The sequence below is a fragment of the Dipodomys merriami genome, unplaced genomic scaffold (genome assembly GCF_024711535.1).
Source record: "Dipodomys merriami isolate MVZ:Mamm:240054 unplaced genomic scaffold, mDipMer1.0.p SCAF_3, whole genome shotgun sequence".
NCBI classification, from domain to species: Eukaryota; Metazoa; Chordata; class Mammalia; order Rodentia; family Heteromyidae; genus Dipodomys; species Dipodomys merriami.
This window is the reverse complement of record NW_027204492.1, coordinates 35,439,314-35,460,978: the sequence shown is the minus strand read 5'-3', so window position 1 is coordinate 35,460,978 and position 21,665 is coordinate 35,439,314. Positions and strand designations below refer to the sequence as shown.

Below are 21,665 nucleotides of genomic sequence, written 5' to 3'. Positions count from 1 at the left end.
TCAGCTGAAGATTTTAACCCATTGATCCAAAAGCAACCCTCCAAAGGCCAGGTGCCAGTGGCATACACCTGCAATCCTAGCTATACAAGAGGCTGAGATCTGAGTACCATCGTTCAAAGCCAGCCTAAGAAGGAAAATCCATGAGACTCTTATCTCCAATAAATCACCAAAACCAGAATTAGAACTGTGGCTCAAGTGTTAGAGCCTTCAGCACAAAAGTTCAGGGACAGTGCCTCAGCTCTCAGTTCAAGCCCCATGACTGGCAAAACACCACCACCACCACCACCAACAAAGACAGAATGGAGTAGGAAGGTAATAATTGTGTGCACTGTACACATCCAGGGTAAGTATTGCTTCATGAAATGTTGTATACACACATATATACTATATACACATATGTATTTATCATTTCATATATGTAACTTCTATATGAAATTACACATATCCTGTAGATTAATCAATACAGTTTTAAACCAACTATTTTATTTCACAAAGATGATAAAATTATTTCAGATTATTGTAAAAAATCAAAGCCTTAAGTAGCGGAAGATAGTATTCATAATAATTGTTTTGTCAGGAGCTTGCCACATTTGTAAAAAAGGCCCTTCCTAACCAAGAGAAACTATACAACCCAATAAACGCAGATGCATTACCTGTCTAATGGGGTCAATGTAGTCAGCCTGGAACCTGTAGCTATACCCATAGCTTGCCCTTACATCTCAGGCCAGAGCCATTACATTGTGTAAGAAGCCATTCTAATGAGAGAACAGTCAGCTCTGTGGGCCCAAATATAGCAGGGAAAAGAAGAAAGACAAAAACTAGATCTCACTTTATTTTCATTATGGAGTATGTATTTGAAAGACTATTTCTCTGGATGCTAATTCCCACAAATGAGAAATGAGTATATCCAACATTTTTAAAGGGTTAAGTATTGCTTCATAAAATGTTCCATTGTAGCTAGGTGCCAGGGGCTCATGCTTGTAATCCTAGCTACTCAGGAGGCTGAGATCTGAGGATCCCAGTTTAAAGCCAGCCCAGGCTGGACAGTCTGTGAGGCTCTTATCTCCAATTAACCACCAGAAAACCAGAAGTGGAGCTGTGGCTCAAAGTGGTAGAGGGATAACCTTAGTAAAAGAGCTCAGGGACAGACAGCACCCAGGCCCCGAATTCAAGCTCCATGATTGACAAAAATGTCCCAATGTATATTTACACACATAAATACACACATTATATATAAACATTTCATAGTTACTTGAAACAATAAATCTGTGTGTCATAGATGAATGAAACTGTGAATTACTTTATCAATTGAGGGCTTTAGGTGAGTAAATACAGACTCCTAGAGGTTGTCCAGTAGACCATGAACTTTGCCATGGTCACTACTAGCTTCCAGCAGAACTCAAACTTGAACATAGGTTTCTTGCCTCATAATATTCTCTCACAAATATAACACTGGGGGGCCATGGGGAGGATGGGAAGGGATGGGAAAGGGAAACAAAGGAGGAGGCTACAATGCTTGATAAGAAATGTACTCATTATCTTGCCCATGTAATTGTAACCCCTCTGTACAGTATTTTCACAATAATAAATAAATAAATAAAAACAAATATAACACTACTTGCTAGGCTATTCCCCCTTCTGCGCAAGGTTGGGTGAAGGACAACCCTGAATCTCTAGCCCCCTCTTCACAAATAATCTAACAGAATGATCAGCATCCATCTGATAAACGCAGACACTTCTCACAAGAATGCATGAATTCACCTGCCTTCCCCTTCTCTACCGAGAATACTGCCTCTTGATACTCTTTACTGCTTTTGTTCCAGTGATAGAAACAACACAAAGTCTTTATAGAAATATTATTAGCATTGTTCTGACTAGCAGTACTTTCCTAGGATTATAATATTGGTCTAGTGCAAAGGGTCAGGGGTGTAAAATCCAGAAGGTGGGGCTCAGTTTATAGATGTGTGATTTGAGAAAATTTATTTAACTTCCCTGGTTCTGAATATCATTAATAATAAACATGAGAAAAAATAGATCGACCTGTTATATCTGACATAGCTGCTATGAAACTATGTGAGAAGGTATGAGAGACCTTGAAAAGAGAGCATTTCTATTCTATAATGCAAGGATACTGTACCATTATTAAACTAGTGAGATAATTATTTTGTACCTACTATGCATATTCTAATGTACCATTGATTCTGGACATTCAAATAAGCACAAGGCCCACTTGCTTCCTTGAGATTGTAGTTTTAACTGAGAAAGAGATAACTGAGAGGGAAAAGAGCCAGCATCACAAAACCAGAGACAACTTGAGCTGAAGGAGATAGATGAATGGACTATGTAATGAGAGAGAACATGGGGGAAAGACAGTTTTCTAGAAAGAGTTATAGATGCATTTTCACTGTGCGCTGAGAAATCATTGGGAGGACAGGGCTGACGTTGGGGGTAGGCTTTCCCAACAAGAGCACAAGGCCTAAGATCACCCTGTCACATGTGTGAGTCTAATCTACATGGAGTATAATAGCAGCTGACATGTCATTGGAAGCTTCTCCAGCTTCGCCACTGGTCTGAAATGCAGAAAAGAGAATCAAAGCATGTATCTCATGAATCCAAGGGAGAAGCTAATTGGGATTATGGATATTGTTGATCATATTTCAGAAGGAATAGTATTGAAAAATAGTCATACAGCAAGCTACCCCGTGAGGCTGTTCTGATCTTTAGATTAGATGATACGTATGTACTTAGCACAGTACCTGATGCATAATGGGTACTAAATAAATGGTAGCTGTTCATATTATCATCACCAATTTTTGAAAGTTTTGAAAGCATGATTTGGTTAACAAGAACTTTGAAATATGATTAATGATGGCTGTGTGACCTTGGGCAAATCAGATCATCTCTTTCCTTTTCAGTTTCCTTGTCTTTAGAATAAGCTACACAGGGCCTGGCACTGGTGGCTCATGCCTACAACCCTAGTCAGAACACTGGCATCTGATCATCGGAATTTGAAGCCAGCTTGGGAAGGAATGTCCATGAGGCTCTTATATCCAATTAGCCATCAAAAATCCAGAAGTGGAGCTATGGCTCAAGTGTAGAGGACTAGCCTTGAACACAAAATCTCAAGTACATTGCTTGGGCCCTGAGTTCAAGTCCCAAGATGAGCTTAAAAATATAGGGATAGTAGTGGCAATTTCAATGGACTATTGTGGGGATTAAGTAAATTAACCCATGTAAATGGCTTATTTCACGTCTAGCACATAGTAAGAACTCAGTGTTAGCCATGACAACTGTTGTCAACAGTTCTTTACAAACTTTTTAAAATTGAGAACAATGTGCATACTGTCTCAAATCTTACAGTTCAGTTACAACTTTTGTTATATTTGGGGATTGGTTTTACATCTGATTTCTTTTTTTTCGTTTTTGTCAGTCGGGGGGCTTGAATTCTGGGCCTGGGTGCTGTCCCTGTGCTCTTCAGCTCAAGGCTAGCGCTCTACCTCTTGAGCCACAGAGCCACTTCTGGTTTTCTAGTGGTTTATTGGAGATCAGAGTCTCACGGACTTCTCTGCTGGGCTAGCTTTAAATCGTGATCCTCAGATCTCAGCCTCCTGAGTAGCTAGGATTACAGGCATGAGCCCCTGGTGACCACGTGTATTTTATTTTATATTGAGACACAGATTTTCTTTTGTATTAAAAAAAGTTACAGACTTCAGATCCAGCTCATTAGACATTTATCAGGCATCTACTATGTGTTAGCCAATGTTCTAGAAAAGAGGAACAGACTCAATCCATGTATGTAAGAATGAAACTTACAGCTCATGCAGTGGATATCAGAAAAGAAAATACAAATATAAAATATTCTATTACATTATATATGGAGACAAACTTCAGATGGGGTGTTAAGGAGCTCCAAAATGTCCAGTTTTGGTGTTTGGGGGGGGGAGTGTGTGTGCACGCGCGTGTGTGTGCATGCAAATAGGATGTGGGGATAAGCCTGCACAACCTATACTCTGGGTTTATTTATTTATTTATTTATTTTTGGTACTGGTCCTGGGGCTTGAACTCAGGGTCTAGGCACTGTCCTTTAGCTTCTTTTGCTCAAGGATAGCACTCTACCATTCGAGCCACAGCTCCACTTCTAGCTTTTTTGTTTATTGGAGATAAGAGTCTCACAGACTTTTGTGCCCAGGTTGGCTTTGAAGTGGTGATCCAAAGATCTCAGTCTCCTGAATAACTAGGATTACAGGCAAAGGCCACCACTCTAGCTCTACAACCTGTAAATTTTAAAGAGAGCAGTCAGAGGAGGCATTCCTTTACTAATAAGGTGATCTGTGAGTTAAGCCAGGAAGGAACAAACGCCTTGCAGGTATTTGAAAAAACACTGCAGGTATTGCAGAAGCCACCAACTTCGGACTCCCCAATCAGGATCATGCCTGCCATTAAGATACACTAAGGAAACTGTGCCAGTGGCTCATGCCTGTTGTAAGGTATGCCAAAAGGAAAACTGCCACGTGGTTCAGGCAGAAAAGTTTATTAGGAAGAGAGCAAACTGCCAGCCAGCCACACAGTGAGGTCTGTGGAAAAAGGGCCTACTGCTGGCAGGGTTGGAGTTAAGTAGGAAGGGGCAGGAGGAGATATGGCCACAGCAGATGGGGATGTGACCTCAGAGTCTGGGAACCTCCCATAGACCGAAGGAAGCACAGACTCAGGCAAACCAAACATCTGTAACCCTAGCTACTCAGGAGGCTGAGATCTTAGGATCACGTTTCAAAATCAGCCTGGGCAAGAAAGTCCATAAGACTCTTTTTTGTGTGCATCTTTATATATGTTTTTTATTGTAAAAATACTGCACAGAGGGGTTACAGTTACATGAGTAAGGTAATGAGTACATTTCCTATCGAGCATTGTTACCTCCTCCTTTGTTTTTCCCCTACCATCCCTTCCCTCCCCACCTCCCCAACTCCTCCCTCTCCCCCCACAAGTTGTAAAGTTCATTTTCAACATAGTGTCTTCTACATCTCATTGTTACAATGGGTCAACCTGTATCCCTATTTAAGCATTTTGTTTTTTCCCTTCCCCTCCCCAAACCAGAAAAATGTATATACAAAATGCAGGGCACCAGAATCAAATACAGTGAAAAAAGGGGTTATACCATGGGGAAAGAACATACAAAAGAAACAAAAAAATCACTAGTACATTATAAGTACATTAAAGACAATAGCAAGAAAGAAAAACCCACTTGTGTCCCTATCTTGGGGTTCATTTCATTTAACCTTATACGGTCATACGTACATAGCTTTTGAACTTTTCTGCTTATCCTAGACATATTCTAGTTATTGCAAATAACTGGTTTCTTTGGGCCTGGCTTACTTCACTTAATACAATTTTTTTCCAAGTCTTGCCATTTCGTAACAAATTGGGTGATGTCATTCTTTCTAATGAAGGTTCTTAGCTCCAATAAGCTATCAAAAAAAAAAAAGCTGGAAGTAGAGCTGTGGCTCAAGTGGGAGAGTGTTAGCCTTGAGTATTAGAAGTTCAGAGATGGCACCCAGGCCCTGAGTTCAGAAAAAGAAACACCAAGGAGCCTATGTCACAGGAATGGTCTTAATGAAAAGAAGAATAGATCACAGAGATCAGAAAGCCCACAGAAGCCAGATTGTTTAGGGCTTTGTAGTCATTGTGATTAATGTGATTTACAGGGATATAAGAAAGCCACAGAAGCTTATCCAATGAGGGACCTGACTTGACTTGTATTAGCTATATATCCCTCTTGTGAAAAGTGAGTTGGCAATAGTAAACAAAAGGTGGCAGGCCCAACTCATCTTGCAGAGCCGTCCTTACTATCTTGTGAACTGCAAACAGTTAATACATTGGCAATGCTGGAGGAAAACACAGGAAAGGTGTGTTGATATAGAGACTAGAAAAAAGTGATGCAGTCTTTTAGAGCTGAAAGGGTCCCAGATGGTGTAATTCTGCCACTGGGCATCTGTCCAACCATCCTTTACTTAAAATCCTCTCTATCTTATTAGCCTGCTCAGCCTCTGGCAGCACCTTCTCAAGGTCATAAAGTCTTTGGACAGGTTTACTGAAGAAGTTGCCCTTTTACTACCACTAGGTGGCAGTAGGTTTAGTTCTGTCACCTAAGTGATCCAGAAAGGGCAGACAGATTTGAAGGCCAGTGGGTACCCTATGCTTTGTCTGTGGTGCTCCCGCATAAGCCCCACGTCTCTTCTCCCTTCAAAAGCCACCTCTGTTATCTAATGGTTGCCTTGTCAGTCTCATGTCCCTACTGATGATCCACTTTCCCCGTGACCATCTTATTAAAATATGCCTAGAATTGAAAAGGAAACTCTCGAAGGAAACAGTAGAAGCTGTAGGGAGATGACTATATTTTAGGATCTAGCAACTTTCTCTTCATTAACACAAACTAAAATTGTACAAGAGTATTTAACTAGCTAAATAATCTACCTACATTATGCTACCTACATTGGCTAAAATTATGTCTATGGATCAATTCAAACCTTAAATCGTATTTGGTTGGTTTTCACATGAGTTGCTGCTGTGACATGCTTCCTCTCTCCTGACCTAACAAAATGGACTTTCAGTTTTAGGCGGATTTGCATCAACTAATTTAACTTTCATCTTTTCAATTTTAGCCCAACATTCCAGCCCCTCTCAGCTCATTTCAAACCTGCTTTATTCTCAACGTATCTGATACTCTGTCACCTTGAAGTGATCTTCATTTGTGGTAAGTACATTTTCTATGTACTTCATTAATAAAATCAGGAAATCCCTGGGGTCTTTCTACTGGTTGTCAACTATGCTTCTGGTAAAATTATTTTTAATATATATTTTTGTTGTAAAGACAATGTACAAGGGTTACAGCTACATAAGGAAGGTAATGAGTATACTTCCTATCTAGCATTGTTACTCCCTCCTTTGCTTTTCCCCTACCATCTCTTTCCTCCCCACCTCCCCAAGTTCTCCCTCCCCACCCCAAAGCTGTAAAGTTCATTTTCAACATAGTGTCTTCTACACCTCATTGTTACAATGGGTCAACCTGTATAGTTATTTCAGCATTTTGTTATTTCCCTTCCCCTCCCCAAATCAGAAAAATGTATATACAAGGTACAGGGCACCAGAATCAAATACAGTGAAAACAGGGGTTATACTGCGGGAGAAGAACATAAAAAAGAAACAAAGAAAATCACACAGTGCATTATAAGTACATAAAAACAACAGCAACAAAGATAAACCCACTTGTGTCCCTATCTTGGGGTTCATTTCGCTTAATCTCACCTTGTATGGTCATATATACGTAGCTTCTGACCTTTTCTGCTTGTCCTAGTTATTGCAAATAAGGGAAACCATGGGACATATATTTCTTTGGGCTTGCTTCACTTAATATGATTTTTTACAAGTCTTTCCATTTCCTAACAACTGAGGTGGTGTCATTCTTTCTAATGGAGGCATAGAATTCCATTGTGTGTGTATGTGTGTGTGTGTGTGTGTATACATACATACATACATACATACATACATACATACATACATACATACATTTTGTTGATGCATTCATCTACCGAGGGGCATCTGGGTTGGTTCCATATCTTAGCTATGGTAAATAATGCTGCAATAAACATAGTTGTGCTGGTAGCTTTAGTATGGTCTGTTTGTGTTCATTTGGGTAAATGTCCAAAAGTGGGATTGCTGGATCATAGGGGAGCTCTATGTGGAGTCTTTTAAGGAACCTCCATACTGCTTTCCAGAGTGGTTGAACAAGTTTTTACTCCCACCAACAATGCAGTAGGGTTCCTTTTTTACCTCATCCCCTCCAGCGTCGGCTGTTATTAGATTTCTTGATTATAGCCATTCTAACTGAGGTGGAATCTCAATGTTGTTTTGATTTTCACTTCTTTTATGGCTAGAGAAGTTGCACATTTCTTCATGTGTATATTGGCCATTCTTATTTCCTCTTCAGAGAACTTTCCTTGTAAGTCTTTACCCCACTTATTTATTGGGCAGTTTCTTTGAGGGTTTGTTGTTGGGGAGTTTAATTTTTTGAGTTATAAGTATATTTTTGACATGAGACCCTTTTCTGTTGTATGTCTAGAGTGAAGATCTTCTCCCAATCCATGGGTTTTCTACTGATCTTGCTAGCTAGGTCCTTTGCCACACAGAAGCTCTTCAAATCTCATGCAGTCCCATTTGTCCAACCTTTCTTTGATTTTTTGTGTTTCAGGGTCTTTATTAAGAAAGTTTGGGCTTGTGCCAAAGAGCCCTAGAGTTTCCCCTATTCCTTCCTGTAATGTTTTCAGGGTGTTTGCTTTGACTTCGAGGTCTTTGATCCATTTGGAGTTGATTCTGGTGCAGGGTGATATAGAAGGATCAAGCTTTAGTTTTCTACAGGTGTTTAACCGTGCTTCTGGTAAAAATTAGTGCATTGCCCTTCCTTTTTACGTATTATAGACTGGTTAATATGTTACTGGCTTGTTTTAGTTTATTCATGAGAAAGTTATAAGACATAATTTCAAATGCACTACTGAATATAAGGTATGTTGTGGCTATAAAAATAAGGGTGGAGGAGGATTATCTAAGATGGAAAGTTAGTATTTTCCCATTATAAAAATAATATGGGCTGTTGTGGAAGGTCAACAAGATATACAAGTACAAAAACTAGAATGTGAAAATCCCTCTGAAATTCTGCATACACTACTGTTTTTGTACAAATCTAAACATAGATCTTAAGATTTAAATGAAACCTGCTTATTTCATTTATAAACTTTTGGGACCATCTTTCCTTGTCAGAACTTACAGTTTTTTATTTAAAAAATCCAATACAGTGGCCTTTGATGTGCGTGTTTCATTATTTATGTTGTCAATCTCATATTGATAGGCCTTTAGATAATGAGCAAATTTTTGCAGCTATAAGCAATGTTTTCTGAACTTTCTTTGCTAGCTTGATTGGATATACTAGACACAGCTTTTTGCCTTCTCTCTTTTCACCATTCTCTTGTCTTTGGGAATCTTGTTGTCAGTGCCCTTAATGATCATGTCCTGCTTCCACCTATAAAGAATAAATAAGAGAGAACAAATGAGCATCTTACAATTCATCATGAGATAGAGTTAACAACTTACTATTTGAGTTTCACAATGTATTCTTTGTTGTATTTTGGAGAAAACTTAAAGATATTTTTGTTACCAGGGGTCTTTAGAGGATTGACACCCCTTAAGATCAAAGGCTGAGTGGCATTGGTTAAGCGTGGTGGCTCACATTGCAATCCCAACTACTCAGGGGGCAGAAATGGCAGGATCACAGTTGAAGACTAGCTCTGTATAAAAGTTAGCAATACCACCTCTCAACCAACAAGCCAAGAATGTCTCATGTCTGCTATCTCAGCTACTGGGAATCACAAGAGAATTATGGTCAGAGGCTGGCATAGGAAGACATAACACCTTATCTGAAAAATAGTGACAGGATTAATGAGAGGCTGCAGTAAAGGTTGGCACAAGTAAGGTGATTAAAATGAAGAGGCAGGAGAACTGCTGTGTAATTGATCCACATTCTTGCTTTGACCAAGGGGAGAGAGCCACTTCTTGGATTTTCCTTTTTCATCTCTGCACATTTACTCCTCCATGGAGTAGTAACTATCTTGTCTGAAATTCCATAGTACCCTTTAAAAGTCGAACCTGTTTTTGAATCTTAGAATTACTCCTACTAATTCTGATCGTGAATAAGCCTAGTCATCCTTCCCATGAACGAAATCTACCTATGTGAGATATAGCTAAACATCTAGCCTTATGACTGGCTCAGATTGAGCATTTAATAAATGTTATCAGCTATATCTGTCATCATCCTCATAGATGATCCTGTTACCTATTCCATACAGTTATTGAGGCAGTATAGTGAGAACATATGTAAAGCATACATAGGCTCAGCATGAATTGAGTGCTAAATAATGACAGCGTTTATTTAGCGTGTTTATATCTCTCTCTGGATACTTATCTCATTTTCTCTTTTGTTAGTCTTATTTATGTTCATATCTTCATCTCTCCCTCTAATTTATAGTCTCCCTCAAGGGCACAGTGTTCTGCCCTTCCACACACCAAAGCATAAAAGCACAAGTGCTAGGGATAGGTAGAGCCTTTTTTTTCTAGTTTTTCTAAATCTGTTTTTTCCTGGATTGGTTCCTAGTTAAAAGGACCTCTTTCCATTAACCTTCTAATTGGAAAGCTAGGGTAGGCCATGGTAGACATACTCTAGCCACTGAGAAAATGATCCCAGAATTTGTATACTATATTACCATTTGAAAATGTTTCTGAAACCAGTGGTCCAAGGGTATGAATTATCTGTTTCATATACCACTCTCAGGCTTCTGCTATTGAAATGGAAATAAATATCATTAAGCTCTCAAACCAGTTCAGTCCAACATAAGATTCCTTCGACTACCACAGAAACCTGCTAAATTGACTCCCTGCTTTAACTGATGCATATAATAATCAGATGCATACATATAAATCAGATCATATCATTTCCCTATTCAAAACTCTCATCTCATGGGTTGTAGATTCCCTTTTCTTCCCATGGTCTAGAATGTTCTGCATAGTCCATCTCATGTATCTCTTTACACTCATCTCATTTCTCTGTTGCCCTGACTACTCGGCACATCCCACAATAGCTTTCTGTTTTAAGAGCTTATCAAACTCATTCCATTAAAAAAAATTTTTTTTGACAGTCATGGGATCTGAACTCTGGGCCTGGGCACTATCCCTCAGCTCTTCAGCTCAAGTGTTTCTACCACTTGAGCCACAGTGCCACTTCTGGTTTTTTCTGCTTATGTGATGCTGAGAAATTGAACCCAGGGCTTTATGCATGCAAGGCAAGCACTCTACCACTGAGCCACTTTCCCAGCCCCCCAAAATCATTTCTACTTCAGAGTTTTCACTCTTATTCTGACCTTTAGCCAGAAATTGGACCCCATCCTTGCCCTGGTTTTCCCATGTTTCTTTTTGCTGTTTATGTTTCCATAAAAATGTTACCACCTCAGAAAAATCTATTTCCAATAAGTTCCTGTTTCTCACCCCCAACTTCTTTTTTTTATTTTATTTGTGAACATACTGTACAGAGGGGTTACAATTACATGGGCAGGATAATGCGTACATTTCTTACCAAGCATTGCAGCCTCATCCTTTGTTTATCCTTCACATCCCTTCCCAGCCTCCCCCCTCCCCCCCAATCCCAATCCTTCACCTTTCCCCCCTACCCCCCCCTCGCACCGACGTTGTAAAGCTCGTTTTGGACATGACAACTTGTACTTCTCATTGTTGCAACAGGTCCACCTGTATCCTTAAACGACTTGTTTTTCCCCATCTCCTCCACAAGTTATACTGACATCAAATATAGGGAAAGCAGGGGTTATACTGTGGGGGAGGGACATACAAAGCAACAAAGAAATAATCTTATAAATGCGTTAGAAACACATGCATGAAAGAAAAAAACATTAAAATACATATCTAAGGGTTCATTTTCCTGACATCACATTATCTGACCTTTTCCGCTTGACTCATACATATACTAGATATTGCAAATAAGGGAAACCATGGGGCCTATGTTTCTTTGGGCCTGGCTTACTTCGCTTAATATAATTTTTTCCAAGTCTTTCCATTTCCTAACAAATGGGGCAATGTCATTCTTTCTGATGGAGGCATAGAATTCTATTGTGTACATATACCACATTTTCTTGATCCATTCATCTACTGAGGGGCTTCTGGGTTGGTTCCATATCTTAGCTATGGTAAATAATGCTGCAATAAACATAGTTGTGCTGGTAGCTTTAGTGTGGTCTTGTTTGTAAATGTGGAATCTTTTGAGGACCCTCCATACTGCTTTCCAAAGTGGTTGAACAAGTTTACATTCCCACCAACAATGAAGTAAGGTTCCCTTCTGTCCACATTCCCTCCAGCATCTGTTGTTGTTAGAGTTCTTGATTTTTGCCATTCTAACTGGAGTGAGGTGGTATCTCAATGTTGTTTTGATTTGCATTTCTTTTATGGCTAGGGAGGTTGAGCATTTCTTCATGTTTCTATTGGCCATCCTTCTTTCTTCTTCAGAGAAGTTTCTCTTTAAGTCTTTTGCCCACTTATTTATTGGGCAGTTGTTTCTTTGAGGATTTGTTTTTGTCACCCCCAACTTCTTAAGCTCATGGGTTCTCAACCTTTATTTCCACCAAGAATCACTCACATGACAAAGTAAAGTAAATGGCAAGACTTCTTCTAGATCTTTCTAGACAAAATAAGTCAGAAATCCTAGGGATAAATCTCAGTCATCTCTATTTGTAAGTATTCCCATATGATTTTAATATTTAACCACCATTGATAGCTTCTATTCTGATCTATCGTATCATTCCTTTCCTTCTTAATGCCTATTAATAAGCTGCAATCATTTTGTTTACTTTATCCATTACTTAGTTAATATTTTTACCCTTACTATGTGCTAGGTATTACTCAAAACACAGATTAAAATAATGAACAAATCCTAAATTTCACAAAAGATCTATTCCAGTGAGGAATGCAACAATAAACAAGATCAATAAAAAATATAGCAATAGACATGTAGTGTTATTGTATCTCCCCACAAATTCATATGTTGAAGCTCAAACGTGAAATATGATGGTATGAGGAGATAGGGCTTTTGAGAAGTGGTTAAAGTTAAATGAAGTCAGGAAAGCAGGGCCTTGATCTGATTCAATACATACCTTTATAAAAAGAGGCACCAGAAAGCTTGCTCTTGCTGTTCCTCTGTGTGTGTGTGTGTGTGTGTGTGTGTGTGTGTGTGTGTGTGTGTGTGTGTGTGTGTGTGTGTGTGTGTGTGTGTACCAAAGAAGAGGTCATGTAAAGACATAAGTTCCTCTTGCCTACAAGCCAATTGAAAAGGTTTTAGAGTGAAACCTCACTTTACCAGCCTCCAGAAGTCTGAGAAATGAGATTCTATATTTGTTAGTCTAAGATAGTTTGTTATAGTAGCCTGAGCTAACTCTAATACATAGTGCGTTAGAGAAGAATAAAGATGGAAATGGAGGCTAAATTATTTTGTTGGGGTGAGAAAAGTTTTAGATTGAGTGGCTTAGGTAGGTGACTGTTAAGTAAAGACCTGAAGGTAATGAGAAATCCAGACCTTCAGTTATCTGGATGCATAACATTCAAAGCAGAGAAAAGTTCTGAGACTGAATCATACCTGGAACTTTTGAGAAACAATGAGGCTAACATGGCTGGAGATTTTAAAACCTAGTGTAAGAGTGATAGGAGATAAATTCAAAGAGGTAATTGGAGGCAAGTATTTGGGGCTTTGAAGTTTACTATAAGAACAGGAAGGACTGTCACTGAACAGAGAGTAGTATAATCTGACACAGATGTCAGTAGATTCTCTGCATCTACTATGTTGAGAATAATCGGGAGGGAGAAAAGGTGGAAGCAGAAGAACCAGCTACAAGGCTGGTACAGTTACCTTGGTGAAAGATGATGTTGGATTGGAGAAGAATGAAAAAATGGCAGTGACAAGAGAATTGCTGTGAAATGCCAAAAATCTGTGTGCATTGTCAGATATAGAGTATATAGGATTTGCTGGCACCATATTTGCTTAATACGAGTACACAGTCATAAATGAAACTATGATTTTAATCGGAGCATCTAGAACAGTGGAGTTTTTATTTAACCAAGATGCAAACAATTGTTGGAAGAATAATAAGCTTTAGGTAGAAATATCAAGGGTTTAGTTTTGAACTTGATGTGTTTTAAGTTTGAATGACACTCCCCCCTCAGTTCATCTGTGAACTCCTACTACTCCCTAAGGTTATAGTATGAGGAAGTAGGACATTTGAGAAGGAATTAGGTTGTGTTAGAGAAGTTCTCATGATTTAGTAACTTTATAAAAGAAATTGGAGAACAACCAATATCCCTTCTGTCATATGAAGACTAAACAAAAAGGCAACATCTATGAGAAGGGGACCTCATCACACTGCCAGGACCTTGTCCAGTTGCTAGAAATGTGAGGAACCAAATTCTTTTGTTTATAAGTGATGCAGTATATGGTATTTTGTTATTGCAGCATGAATAGGGTAAGACATCCACTTGTAAGATATCAATAAATCTGACAGGGAAATAGATTGTTTGAAGCTATGAAATCAGATGATCACCTAGAGAGTTAGTTCAGATAGAAAAGAGGCAAGGTCCAAGGACAAAGCCCTGAAACACTCCAAAGTCTAGAGTTTAGGTTGAAGAACAATTAGCAAAGGAGATTGAGAAGTCAGAGAAGGAGGCCAGTGAATAGATTATTCCTTGGAAGCCAAGAGAAAACAGTGATTCAAGGAAAGGAGTAGTGACATAGTCCATACACTGAAGGTAGATCAAGTTGATGAAGACAGAATTGAACACTTGGCTTTGCAATATAGGAGGCCACTGGTGATTTGAATTAGAATATGACTACTGTGAGATAAATGAAGAAGGGAAAGAAAGAATTTGGAGGCAACTAGTATAAATAAAAATGTTTCAGTAAACTGAAGAAGGAACTATGTTTCAATAACATAGGTATTGCTGAAAGAGGAATCAAGATCTAGTGAAGATTTTTATTCATTTTTAACACAGGAAAGAATAATTTAAGGAGAATGAATGAGCCCAAAATCTTGGGTTAGAAAGTAAAGCTTCTTAAACTTACTTTGTATTATATACCTCTACTACCTCTCACAATGCCTAATACATACTATTCTTAGCAATTGTATGTTCTCAAATAAAATAAAATTAAAAAAAAAAACAAATGAATAGATGAATAAGAAATTGTGGATGTCAAAATGTTGAGCAAAAATAACATGACAGGTAAATTGGACAGTATTCTGGCTTTAGTTTTAGGCATTCCTGCCATATTCCTGGCACATAAAATTTGCCCTAGGCTGATAGCCTGAGAATAGCTTCACATGGTAAAACTTCTTTTGCCAAGAGGGCATGCTGTATTCCTCATAGTTACCCTTTCCATGGAGCAGACAGGCTGTTAGATAATACAAATTGGGTGAGGCTACACAAGCCTCAGGAGCTCAGGAGTGTGCCAAATGAAAAATCCCTTGTGTCATCACCATTCCCTGGGCTTGGTCTGTCTGCAACATAGACACATGCCACCTTGGCATCCCATTCTGTCCCTGCTTGCTGAAGAGTAGTTAACAGTTTCATGTAACTCAGACTACAGAACAGCTGAATCAAAGGCCTAAAATAACAAGGCCATGCTCCTGAAAATGACCAGAAGTCTTGTCAACTGCATCATTGTAGTTGGTGCACTGCTCACTCCCCACACTATAACGTGAGAGGCTGACCCTGTGGGGTTCCCCATAGTGCCCATATGACTCAGTTATTGCCTGAAAGATAGCAAGGCCTAGTGCCAAGTTGTCACACAAGAGGTACTCAGTAACTTCTGAATGAATAAACAATTTGGGATTTAGAGAAGTGACACAAAGGCATGCAAAGGTTCTCTTTTTTATGTCTTTCCTGTCATCTTACTCCAGGCTAAGATGCAGCTCTGAGCAAGGGCACAACCAACAACAAGATTATATCCTATGCTTGAAAGAAGAGACAGGGAAATCCCCATGGTTAGTTGGCAACAACCCCAGACATACTTTTTCCATCACCTCATCTTGAAATCAGAGATTCCACCACTGTGTCAGTTCTTAGGCGTCCAAAAAGTTGATTTCAACCAATATCAGCCTAATACCTGATCTAGGCCATATCCTGTATTTTCTTAATGTTGTGACTATAATATAAAAATACCCTTTGTATTGCTGCTAATTCTAATAATAATTGCTGGTAACACATACACTGAGTATCATAGTGACCTTCATGTCTGGCCTGTGTGCTAGATACTATGATTGTCTGCATTGAGCAAAGAGTTCCAGGTGATTTGAGAATCACACTCTATATAGTTGCTGATTATTGCATCAATATAAATGATATGGTATTCTTCTGTTTAAAATCTTCCAGTGGTTTTTCTTTCGACTTTGAATGAAATTTAGCTTTCTTTCTGGGTCACCAAGGCCTGGAAGTATCTGACCATTGCCCTACCACTCTAGACTTACCTCAGTAAGGCGGGTTTATGTTTGCATACTCTCTGTCTCTCTTGTGTTATAAAATTCAAGGTTTACTGTATATCATCTGGATCCTGTCCAACACCAAGAAGGAAAGGAATGATCAGATGGCCAATGAAAGCCCAAATGATTATTCTGTGACTGCTGGCATCAGTGTGGAATACTCTGTCTAGGACAACAAAGCATTGGACTAGGAAACAAATGACATATTTTATTCTGGCTCTTTCACTTATTAGCTACAGAGGTATAGAATATCTAGCCCACAGGCCATGTAAAGTTTGAGAGAAATCATTTGGTACATGATACAACAGGCTTCTCATTGGCTGCCTATAATTTCATATGGCCTGTGAATGCTACAAATATCCAAATAGTCTTTTTTAGAAAAAAATATTCCCCATCCCACAAAGGTTCCTCCACAAAGGTTCAATTTATCAGTCAATGAAAATAATTACCTCTTCCCTTAAGGGGTTGATTTGAATACAGAGGAAGATGAGATGTGGTTCTGTAAAGTATACAAATTTGTATCATAGTGATGCTAATTGAATTAATTTATTTTAGAGATTGTTGTCAGCTTCTCCCATGTACTTTTCCATCAACCTTTAGAAAATATCTGAGATTAATATTAACAGTATCTTCATTAGACAGATGAGAAAAACAAGGCAACATGATTTGTTCATCATCACTCAAGGAACTGTCAAGGACATTTGATCAAAAACTTTTACAAAACACAAAGAGCAAGAGTCAGGAGGAATACCAGTGGGAGAGAAAGGCAAATATCCCAAGGATGTGGGATAGTTTAAGGATGGTTAGTTTCAGGAACCACTAGAAGTCTACTACCACTAAAGAAGAGTGAACAAGGCCAGTTTTCCTCTCTTGGCCTTGAAGGTATAACCAACTACAGTGGAATGATCAGGGAGGTTGAACAAGAACTTCAAATACAGAACCTAGTATTATTCTCTATTTACAATGGTTACAAATGATAAAAACCTGAAGGGATAGAAAGAGCAGGGAAGTGAACCTGCTGAAGTCTAGAATCCTTATCCAGTTTCTGGTGAGTAAATAGATCATTATTAAGCACCATAACAAGTTTCGGAGTCTCCTGTGCTTTATTTCTCTCTACGAGCTGAGCTATAATTTATGATGAGTATGGCACTGGTCCCACAGCCTGTGACATCGTCCTGATTTTGTGGAATATAAAATCATGAAAATGGGGGCTTGGAATGTGGCTTAGTGGTAGAGTGCTTGCTTTGCATGCATGAAGCCAGGGGTCCCATTCCTCAGTACCACATACACAGAAAAAGCCAGAAGTGGTGCTGTAGCTCAAGTGGTAGAGTACTATCCTTGAGCAAAAAGAAGCTCAAGGACAGTGCTTAGGCCCAGAGTTCAAGCTCCAGGACTGGCAAAATAAAGGATATAAAATAATCATGAAAAGAGTAGTTGTGGAGGCGGGGAGAGAAGGAATGGTAGGGGAAAAACAAAGGAGGAGGTAACAATGCTCGATAGGCAATGTACTCAATACCTTACTCATGTAACTGAAACCGCTCTAGTGTTTTTACAATAAAAAATGTATAAAAGAAGAGTACTTGGTAACACAAAGATGCTAGCTGATTTTTCTTGGTTTGATGGGCAGAATTGATGAGAGGTCCAGAACAGTTTTTCTATTGGTTTGATCAGTGTTTATTATCAAAAATCCTTGAGTCATTCAGTTATAATCATTTGGAGGTTTGGGGCCTGCTGATGTATATACTACACAGTCTGCAGGCAGGGAGTCTACATGGGGAACAGCCTGAGGCCCAGTGTGTACTGGAATAGATGGGCTAGGTATATTTGTGGTTTCCTAGAAACTGGTCTTTCTACCCATTGTGAAAAAGCAGAATATGCAGAAGCAGAAATCCATATAAAGAGAGCCAGCCTACTGCACTGGAGGCTTATAGCATCCATGATCTTGCCTTGTCTTTAAAGCATTATCAATAGTAGATGAGATGATTTAGTGGACAGTGTCCTGAAAAGTACAAAATTCTGTACACGTACAAGATATTACTATCACTGTTATTATATACTATGGGGCAATATCTACAACTACAGTGTTTCTGGCTGCTTACTTATTAAATGTGAGGGAGGAGACCATTACCCTGTTTTTAGAAACAATACCAACTAATTCTGAGCACTTATATTGTGCCAGGCACTGTGGCAGTGCCTTGCATATATTTATGTTACGAGTCCTCACAATAACCAATGGAATAAGTACTCTTACTTTCCACATATTTTATTTATTTATTTATTTTTTGGGTCCAGTCGTGGGGCCTGAACTCTGGGCCTGGGTGCTGTCCCTCAGCTCTTCAGCTCAAGGCTAGCGCTTGAGCCACCTTCCCAGCCCCCACATTCCACATATTTTAATGTGTAGTGATGGTCCAAGATGTTAGATAATGTGGCCAAGGTTACACAGTAAATGATTAGAACAACCAATATTACACAAGGGAAATTAGCTCTAGGATTTTTTAAAGACAAAGTCTCACTGTGTATCCCAGAGAATCATCTCCTGGCTCAACCACCTGAGTCAGAATTAGGGGTGGGTACCACTAGGCTCAGCTAAGTTCTAGGAGTCTATATCCTGATCTCTATCTTAGAGTACCTTTTAAATAAGACATGCAGGACACACATAGCTTGGAAAGAGAGATTTGGATCTCAGAGATTGAAGGCACCAACCATACTCTTTGTTCTATACATAGAGATGACTGCAGAAAGAATGCCCTCCACCTCGAATCAAGGGAACACTCCCAGCTTGGAGTCATGATGGGCAGGAGTGGGCATGAAAGCATGCTGAGGGGATATCTGTCTTTCCACCTCCAAAGATTGGGCCACGGAGAACAATCAACTAACTGTGTTTTCATAAAACACAGAGTAGCACTTATCAGTTTCACTGTGTCCTTGTGCTCGTGAGGCAGCATAGAGACTTGCTGGGTGCCATAGATCTGTAGATCCAGCCACTACAGTGTAACCCTTGTGTTCAGGCTCCCAGTTTTAGGCTCATCCTCCTGCCTGCCCCCAGCTCTTGCCTGGTTCTAAGTCCCTTGGGTTCAGTGGGCAGCGGAGAAATGTATTTCCTTGGGAAAAGGTATTTCCATAGCTTAGAACAATGATTCCCATCATTGGCCTGGAGACCTGCAGCATCCACATCACCCGGGGACCTGTTAGAAGTGACAGTTTTCAGGTCTTAACCTGGGTCTACTTGGGATAGAATCAGCACTGTGTGCTTTATCAAGCCTTCTAGGTGATTCTGATGCATGCACAAGGGCCCTGTGTGGACTGACAAGCACATCCCTGAATGCTGTGAACATCAATATGCACATGGATCATCAACTCACATACACAGCACAAAGAAGGATAAATAGTCTCCTAGAGAAGGAATTGGAAAAAGGATTGCAGCCTGGAGCCAGACCTGCAGAGCAATGTCACCTTCGAATACACATGACAGTGACCGATAGACATACAGAGACTGGGAGGAGGATGTCGTCAGTTCTTATTACTCTGCACCTGCATCAGAGAATGTGGCTTTGCCAGCTCAGCAGTTCCCTGGAGGCATTCCAGCCACTCTGTAGAGGGTGCAGCCTCTGTCCTTAAGAATACTACTACTCAGTACCATAGACCCTGTTTGGGAGGGAGCTTACAGATAACCTAGTTCATTTCCCCACCTATTTACATTTCTGGTGGAAGGACAAAATTGTTGCAGGGCCACTGTACTTTTCAGACAGGGTGAGGAAATTATATACCAGTAACTACAATAATACCAAGGCAATCAAAGTACTAGAGCTAATGCTATAACAAAAAAACATACTGCCAGGAGGACTGAATTTTCTAGGGGGGAAATCAGGGGAGTCTTACTGAGGGAGGTACTATTTGAGCTGGATGGGCTTTTAGTAAACAGAGAAGGTAGAGTAGAAAGGAAGTGGTAGAGCTGTAGCCTTGAGCAACAAAGCTCAGGGATTATGCCCAGGCCTTGTGTTCAAGCCCCACATCCACAAAAAAAAAGAGTTTAGATAGATTGCATCTAAAGAAGAGATCACAAACAAAATGCACAAAATGTTCAGACAGGCTATGTTAAAGGCAGACTGCTTGACTTCAGACTACCTTTGCTGGCACCCTGGATTTAGGCAAGTTATTTGACATCTCTTGGTCTCTGTTTCACTGCCTATAAAATGGGGGTAATAGCATGTAGTTCCCATGGTTGTGAGAAAAAGTCAGTTGAATAATAATCTGAACTAAGGAACTCAGGTCTGACTCATAAGCAAGTGTTCCAACATACTCAGATCTGCCTTTCCTCATGTGTGGCAGAAAATACCATGTTTTTCTAGGAGCACTGGGACTGGGTTAGGGATTCCTGGCATTTAACATTGATACTGGGCTGAGGAGAGGGTTTTAAGAAGCAAAATAAAATAAAGGGTTTTTATTCTGAAGGCTACGGTCATTGGTTTTGGAGGAGCAGAGTGATAGGAGAGATCGGGAGAGTTAAGAGGTCACGGCATCTTCTGTATGGCAGTGGCAACAGAGGAAGATGAGGATGAGGGTACATCTATATGCCACTGTTACACAGAAACTGATTTCACATGACAGAGCCAGCAATGCATGCCTAGGTACCAATCACATTGCTAGAGAATAAAATTAACACTTGCACAGACTATTAACCAATCTTAGTGTTCTAATGTGAAAGACCTTCCTTTTGTAGCTTTTGTGAAGTTATGTGAAATATCATCATCTTGTGAAAATATTTCTTGAAGCTGGCCATTTTGTAAGAAAATTTGGGCTATGTACAATTCACACATACTTGGTATATTTAAACACATTCTGTCTTACTGGCAGAGATCAAAATCTGTAATAAGATAAGGAGTTATCCAATGAAAAAGGTGATAAGCCATGCTAATATCAGTACACACTGGGTCTTAGTTAAGGTATTTTCTAATGGTTGTCTAGGAATACAAGGGTCCTCCATTTGGACTTTGATGGGAACTGGAGTATTCTTCAGTTCCAAGTCAGGATGCACATAGCTCAAAATGTTCTTGAGTCTTGGGCCAGAGGGAATGATCTCATTTGGCACATTATTGAGTTTCTGTGAAAAGGAAAGATACTAACTGCTCACAAATATTTTGTCACTGACTAGCTGCAAAGATGCATCTGTTAAAGCAATCCATCTGAGTAGAGTAGTTTTCTTGGATATTAAAGAATATCAATAGACACTAAAGGCAAGTCGATTTCTCAGGTATTTACAAAGCAACTTTAAAACCATATGATATCCTTTCTGCCTTCCCTTTCCTTTCACATAAGATATTCATGGCCACATACAAATCTGGACTCCTTTTCAAAGTAAGTTCTCTTATTTTAGCAAAAGAGGGAAACAGAGGTTTGGGTGGGAAGAAGTGCAGAGGGTTGGGAGTGTATAGAAATTCTGGTTCCATATTTGGAAACCAATATGTACCCAACATATGGAATATTAGGAGTTCCATGTCAGCTTCCCCTCATATGTACCAGGGCTTCTCTTCCTCTGTTAAC

General features: G+C 39.5%; 1 protein-coding gene across 4 annotated transcripts in view; it reads left to right on the top strand.

The window, feature by feature from the left end:
• Positions 1 to 21,665, top strand: part of Pak3 (p21 (RAC1) activated kinase 3) — a 270,788-nt gene that overhangs the window by 42,145 nt on the left and 206,978 nt on the right. For all 4 annotated transcript variants that reach the window (XM_070039896.1, XM_070039900.1, XM_070039895.1 and 1 more), the window contains exon 2: positions 6,657 to 6,748. The gene's annotated coding sequence lies outside the window, so the exon portion shown is untranslated. The remainder of the gene's footprint in view (positions 1 to 6,656; positions 6,749 to 21,665) is intronic.